At 48.5% G+C, this 5,894-nt stretch overlaps 1 pseudogene; it reads left to right on the top strand.

Annotated features, from left to right (window-relative positions):
* The first annotated feature begins 4,646 nt into the window (after positions 1–4,646).
* Positions 4,647–4,785, top strand: LOC147966990 (small nucleolar RNA Z247; annotated as a pseudogene).
* The last annotated feature ends 1,109 nt before the right edge of the window (positions 4,786–5,894 follow it).

The raw sequence follows: 5,894 nt of genomic DNA, 5'->3' as shown, positions 1-5,894 counted from the left end.
CCTAGGACAGTGGGGCCTGCCTGTCGACCAAGGAGCCGGTAGCCGGCGGGACCCACCAGTCGGCGCAGAAGCCGGAGAGCGAAGACACAGACGGCTGGGCCCCACGCCCAGCCGGATTACCATTGTACCCCCGGGGGGTAGGCCTATATAAACCCCCCGGGACAGCCATGCAAAGGAGGGATCCCTGCTAGTTTTATACACCACGTAGGGAGGAGAAGAGATCAAGCAGAGCCCTTCTTCCTCCTCTCGCCAAACAGCTCAAGGAGCATCGTGTAGCTACGTGTTCATCTAGTGATCATGCGGAGACCCCGCAGAGCAACAGTAGGGGTGTTATCTCCACGGAGAGCCCCGAAGCTTGGTAAGATTCGCAGGCGTGCATGTCTTCGCCTCATCCCGTTTCCAGGCACCGGCGATGTTTTACTGGCTCCCACAATGATAACCCACCCGTTGGCATATGTCACACCTACCACCCGACAGATTGTTTTGAGAAAGTGTTGTCATCCGAGATTTATTATTATGACTGCTAGTTGATTATGCTATTGATACGAGTAATTGTGAGACCTGAGGATTATTGCAAATGTGGTTAGTTATGATCTATGCTGAAAACTTGAATGTTGGCTTGATATAGTTACAACAACAAGAGCAAATAGAGTTTGTAAAAGTTTTTCTTTCTTTCAGTCTGTCAACTGAATTGCTTGACGACAAGCAAGGGTTTAAGCTTGGGGGAGTTGATACGTCTCCGTCGTATCCACTTTTCCAAACACTTTTGCCCTTGTTTTGGACTCTATATTGTATGATTTGAATGGAACTAACCCGGACTGACGCTGTTTTCAGCAGAATTACCATGGTGTTGTTTTATGTGCAGAAAACAAATATTCTCGGAATGACCTGAAACTCCACAGGAGGTCTTAGAAAAAACAATAAAAAATCCTCGCCAAATATGAAGACCAGGGGGCCCACACCCTTTCCACGAGGGTGGGGGGCGCCCCCCCCCTAGGGCGCGTCCCCCTACCTCGTGGGCCCCCTGTTGACCCTCCGACGCCAACTCCAGCGCTATATATTTGCTTTCTGAGAGAAAAAATTCAGAGAGAAGAAATCATCGCGTTTTACGATACGGAGCCGCCGCCAAGCCCTAAAACCTCTTGGGAGGGCTGATCTGGAGTCCGTTTGGGGCTCCGGAGAGGGGGATTCGTCACCGTCGTCATCATCAACCATCCTCCATCACCAATTTCATGATGCTCACCGCCGTGCGTGAGTAATTCCATCGTAGGCTTGCTGGACGGTGATGGGTTGGATGAGATTTATCATGTAATCGAGTTAGTTTTGTCAGGGTTTGATCCCTAGTATCCATTATGTTCTAAGATAGATGTTGCTATGACTTTGCTATGCTTAATGCTTGTCACTAGGGCCCGAGTGCCATGATTTCAGATCTGAACCTATTATATTTTCATGAATATATGTGAGTTCTTGATCCTATCTTGCAAGTCTATAGTCACCTACTATGTGTTATGATCCGGCAACCCCGAAGTGAAAATAATCGGGACCACTCCCGGTGATGACCATAGTTTGAGGAGTTCATGTATTCACTACGTGTTAATGCTTTGTTCCGGTTCTCTATTAAAAAGAGGCCTTGATATCCCTTAGTTTACAATAGGACCCCGCTGCCACGGGAGGGTAGGACAAAAGATGTCATGCAAGTTCTTTTCCCTAAGCACGTATGACTATAAACGGAATACATGCCTACATTACATTGACGAACTGGAGCTAGTTCTGTGTCACCCTATGTTATGACTGTTACATGATGAACCGCATCCAGCATAATTATCCATCATTGATCCGGTGCCTACGAGTTTTCCATATACTGGTTTACGCTTATTTATTTTCCTGGTGTTACTGTTACAATCACTACAAATTACCAAAAACATTACTTTTGCTGCCTTTACTTTTGTTGCCGTTACCACCACTATCATATTACTTTGCTACTAAACACTTTGCTGCAGATACTAAGTTTCCAGATGTGGTTGAATTGACAACTCAGCTGCTAATACTTGAGAATATTCATTGGCTCCCCTTGTGTCGAATCAATAAATTTGGGTTAAATACTTAACCCTCGAAAACTGTTGCGATCCCCTATACTTGTGGGTTATCAATTAGCAAGCTCAAAGAAGGTCAACAATGTGGGCAAAAACGAGTTCAAGAGTTAGGGAACCATTGGGGAAGAAGACCCCCTTAAATAGGTCTCCACGAATCTGCCCGATATGTACAGAATAACATAGGAGCGGTACAACCTCTATGAGCACCGGTACAACCGGTAACAGGCAATAAGCGGTACAACCGGCCCACAACCGCCCAACAACCGCACCACAACAGAGACCAGTCCGGTGGTAGAGCGGTACATGACCGGTACAACCTCTGGACCAATTCTGGAGCGGTACAACCGCTCCAAACACCGGTTGTACCGGTCAAGCGGTACAACCTCTCCATGGGGCGGTACAACCTCTCTGTGTAAAACAGGCAATATCAAAACATCCACAACTTTCGCATACGAGCTCCGAATTCAACGAAACCAAGTTTGTTGGAAAGCTAACGACAATGGCTAACACAATCTTGAGAGAAATATCAATAAGAAGAAAATGAGAAAAGGACCATAATAAAATGGTGAGAACCCTTCCTCGTATAAGACCGGTAAAACCTCCAACACCGAAAACATCATAGAAGATGCATGCGAACTCCGTTTTCGATGAACTCAAGCTTGTCATCAATATGACCATAAGCTCTAAGACTCAAAAATGGAACCAAACAAGAAACAAGAAAGATGATGCAAGGGTGCAATGGTTTGAGCTCTCTACGAATGATACGGCCAAGCTACTCATCGAGAGCCCCCCTTGATAGTACGGCAATCGATCCTATAACCCGGTCTCTACCATGAGACCGGTAAAAGAGAAAGCCTATCAAGGGCAAACCTTTGCCTTGCACAGGGTCCACTTGAGCTAGATGATGACGATCTTGACTCCCTCAAGTTGGACCACCTTTCTTGATTGCATTGGCTCGATGAAGACTAGATGATTGCTCCCCCATACTCCACTATGGGTGAGCCACTCTTCGGCACATCTTCACAAGTCCATTGATATCACAATGGATGCAAGCCTCAAGCACTTGATATCTTTGTGATGCTCCACTTGAACTTGCACACTACAAACTTGATGACGACCCCCACTTGATGTCATCCCCCATGGGTTGTATGAGATCTTCCACTTGACCCAAGACCCTGGAAACATACCTAACCCCACAAAGAACTCTCACGTAGACCATAGGTTAGTACACAAAGCGTAATGGACAATGCTTACCATACCATGGGATCACTTGATCCCTCTCGGGTACTTCTTCTACGCTTTGTGAGTTGATCAACTTGATTCACTCTTCACTTAGTCTTGATCAACCTTGAATCTTTCCAACTCTCTTCATTTGGATGATGTCTTGAAGGTAAACATGAAAGATCACACAATCTTCAATTCTCTTCATTTGGATGATGTCTTGAAGGTAAACATGAATGATCACACAATCTTCTTCTTTAAGACATGCCTGCAATACGCTCAACTCACACATGACCAATCTTTGGATAATTCCTTGAAAAACACTTTGGCCATCTCATAAACTCCTTGAAACCAACACATGGACTTCAAGACAATCCTATGGACAAATCCTTAAAATATAACTCAAGGCAACCGTTAGTCCATAGAGATTGTCATCAATTACCAAAACCACACATGGGGGCACCGCATGTCCTTTCACCTGACAGCACACACACACGTTCACATGAACAACACACGCATACCTGACAACACAACCACATGTTCGCATGAACATCAGACGCACAACCCCACATGTTTGAAGTGTTAAAGTATAGGCTAGTAGTTGTATAAACGTGACATGTTGTCACGTATATTGTGGCGTGTGTATAATGTGTAATTGGCGCAGGTTGTTGGTATGGGTAGAGCCTTATCTTGTATAGCTTGGAGTAGGGGCAAAGCCTTGCAACAACCTGCGCATGATGTAATATTCTCTAGGTATTTAACACGAACGGGTCCCTGCCAGGAAGGCATATGCTTCCACGCCTTCTTATTCTTACATGGTAATCAGAGCTGCCCTCGAACTCATCCATGGCGACATCATCATGTTCCTTCCCTATCTCGCCATTTGCTCACGTCGCCACAGAGAAACTCGGGAAGGGAAATCAAGCCCTGTGGCGCGCGATTATGCTCTCCGCCATCCAGGGAGCACAGATGGAGAAGTACCTCGCCGTCAAGCAGCCACCACCACCAATGCAGATCGGCGTAACCTCGTCGGATGGCAAGACCACGACGGAAGCATCAAACCCGGAGTTCCAAACCTGGTATGCGAAAGATCAACAAGTTTTCTCATATCTTCTAACGACTCTCCCTCATGAGATAGCCATCCAGGTTGCATCATCTCACACTTCGGCCGAGCTCTGGAATACAGTTGAGGGGATGCTTGCATCCCACACCCGTTCCCAGACAACCAACGTCCGCATCACCCTCGCCAACTTGCAGAAGGGCAACTCCTCCATCACTGAGTACGTTGGGAATATCAGGTCCCTCTACGACGAGCTGATCGTAGCCGGGAAGAGTGTGGATGAGGATGGCATCGTCTCCCACATCTTAGCTGGGCTCAAAGAAGACTTCGACCCGGTGGTTTCTGCCATGTGCTCTCGGGTCGAACCAGTGACCGTGGCCGAGCTATACTCACAGCTGCTCGGCTTCGAGACGAGGTTGAATCTTCATGGTGGAGGGTCTCAGTCCTCTACCAACACTGCCACCCGAGACCGCAAGTTTGGCAGCGGTGGTGACCGCGGCCGCAGACAAGCCGACGCCGGTGGTGATCGCGGCGGCCTCAGCTACTCCAAGCCTGGAGTGTTAGGGAACGTAGTAATTTCCAAAAAAATTCCTACGCACACGCAAGATCATGGTGATGCATAGCAACGAGAGGGGAGAGTGTTGTCTATGTACCCTCGTAGACCGGCAACGGAAGCGTTGACACAACATAGAGGAAGTAGTCGTACGTCTTCCCGATCCGACCGATCCAAGTACCGAACGTACGGCACCTCCGAGTTCTGGACACGTTCAACTCAGTGACATCCCTCGAGCTCCGATCCAGCCAAGTGTCGTTGGAGAGTTTCGTCAGCACGACGGCGTGATGACGGTGATGATGTTCTACCGACGCAGGGCTTCGCCTAAGCAACGCTATGATATGACCGAGGTGGAATATGGTGGAAGGGGGCACCGCACACGGCTAAGGAACGATCACGAAGATCAACTTGTGTGTCATGGGGTGCCCCCTGCCCTCGTATATAAAGGAGGGAGGGGGGAGGTGCGGCCGCCCCTAGGGGTGCGCCTGGAGGAGTCCTACTCCCACCCGGAGTAGGACTCCCCCCTCTTGCCTTGTTGGAGAAGGAAAGGGGAAGGGGGAAAGAGGAAAGGGGGGCGCCGCCCCCCCTTCCTTGTCCTATTCAGACTAGGGGGAGGGGGCGCGGCCTGCCCTGGCTGGCCCTCCTCTTCTCCCTTAGGGCCCATGTCGGCCCATTAACCCCCGGGGGGGTTCCGGTAACCCCCCGGTACTCCGGTAAAATCCCGATTTCACCCAGAACGATTCCGATATCCAAATATAGGCTTCCAATATATCAATCTTTATGTCTCGACCATTTCGAGACTCCTCATCATGTCCGTGATCACATCCGGGACTCCGAACTACCTTCGGTACATCAAAACACAAAAACCCTAATTACGATCGTCACCGAACTTTAAGCGTGCGGACCCTACGGGTTCGAGAACTATGTAGACATGACTGAGACACGTCTCTGGTCAATAACCAATAGC

Source organism: Triticum urartu, chromosome 6A, assembly GCF_056163025.1.
Source record: "Triticum urartu cultivar PI428250 chromosome 6A, HENAU_Tu73, whole genome shotgun sequence".
NCBI lineage: Eukaryota > Viridiplantae > Streptophyta > Magnoliopsida > Poales > Poaceae > Triticum > Triticum urartu.
The sequence above is the reverse complement of the archived record's forward strand: the minus strand, read 5'-3'. Positions and strand labels throughout refer to the sequence as shown.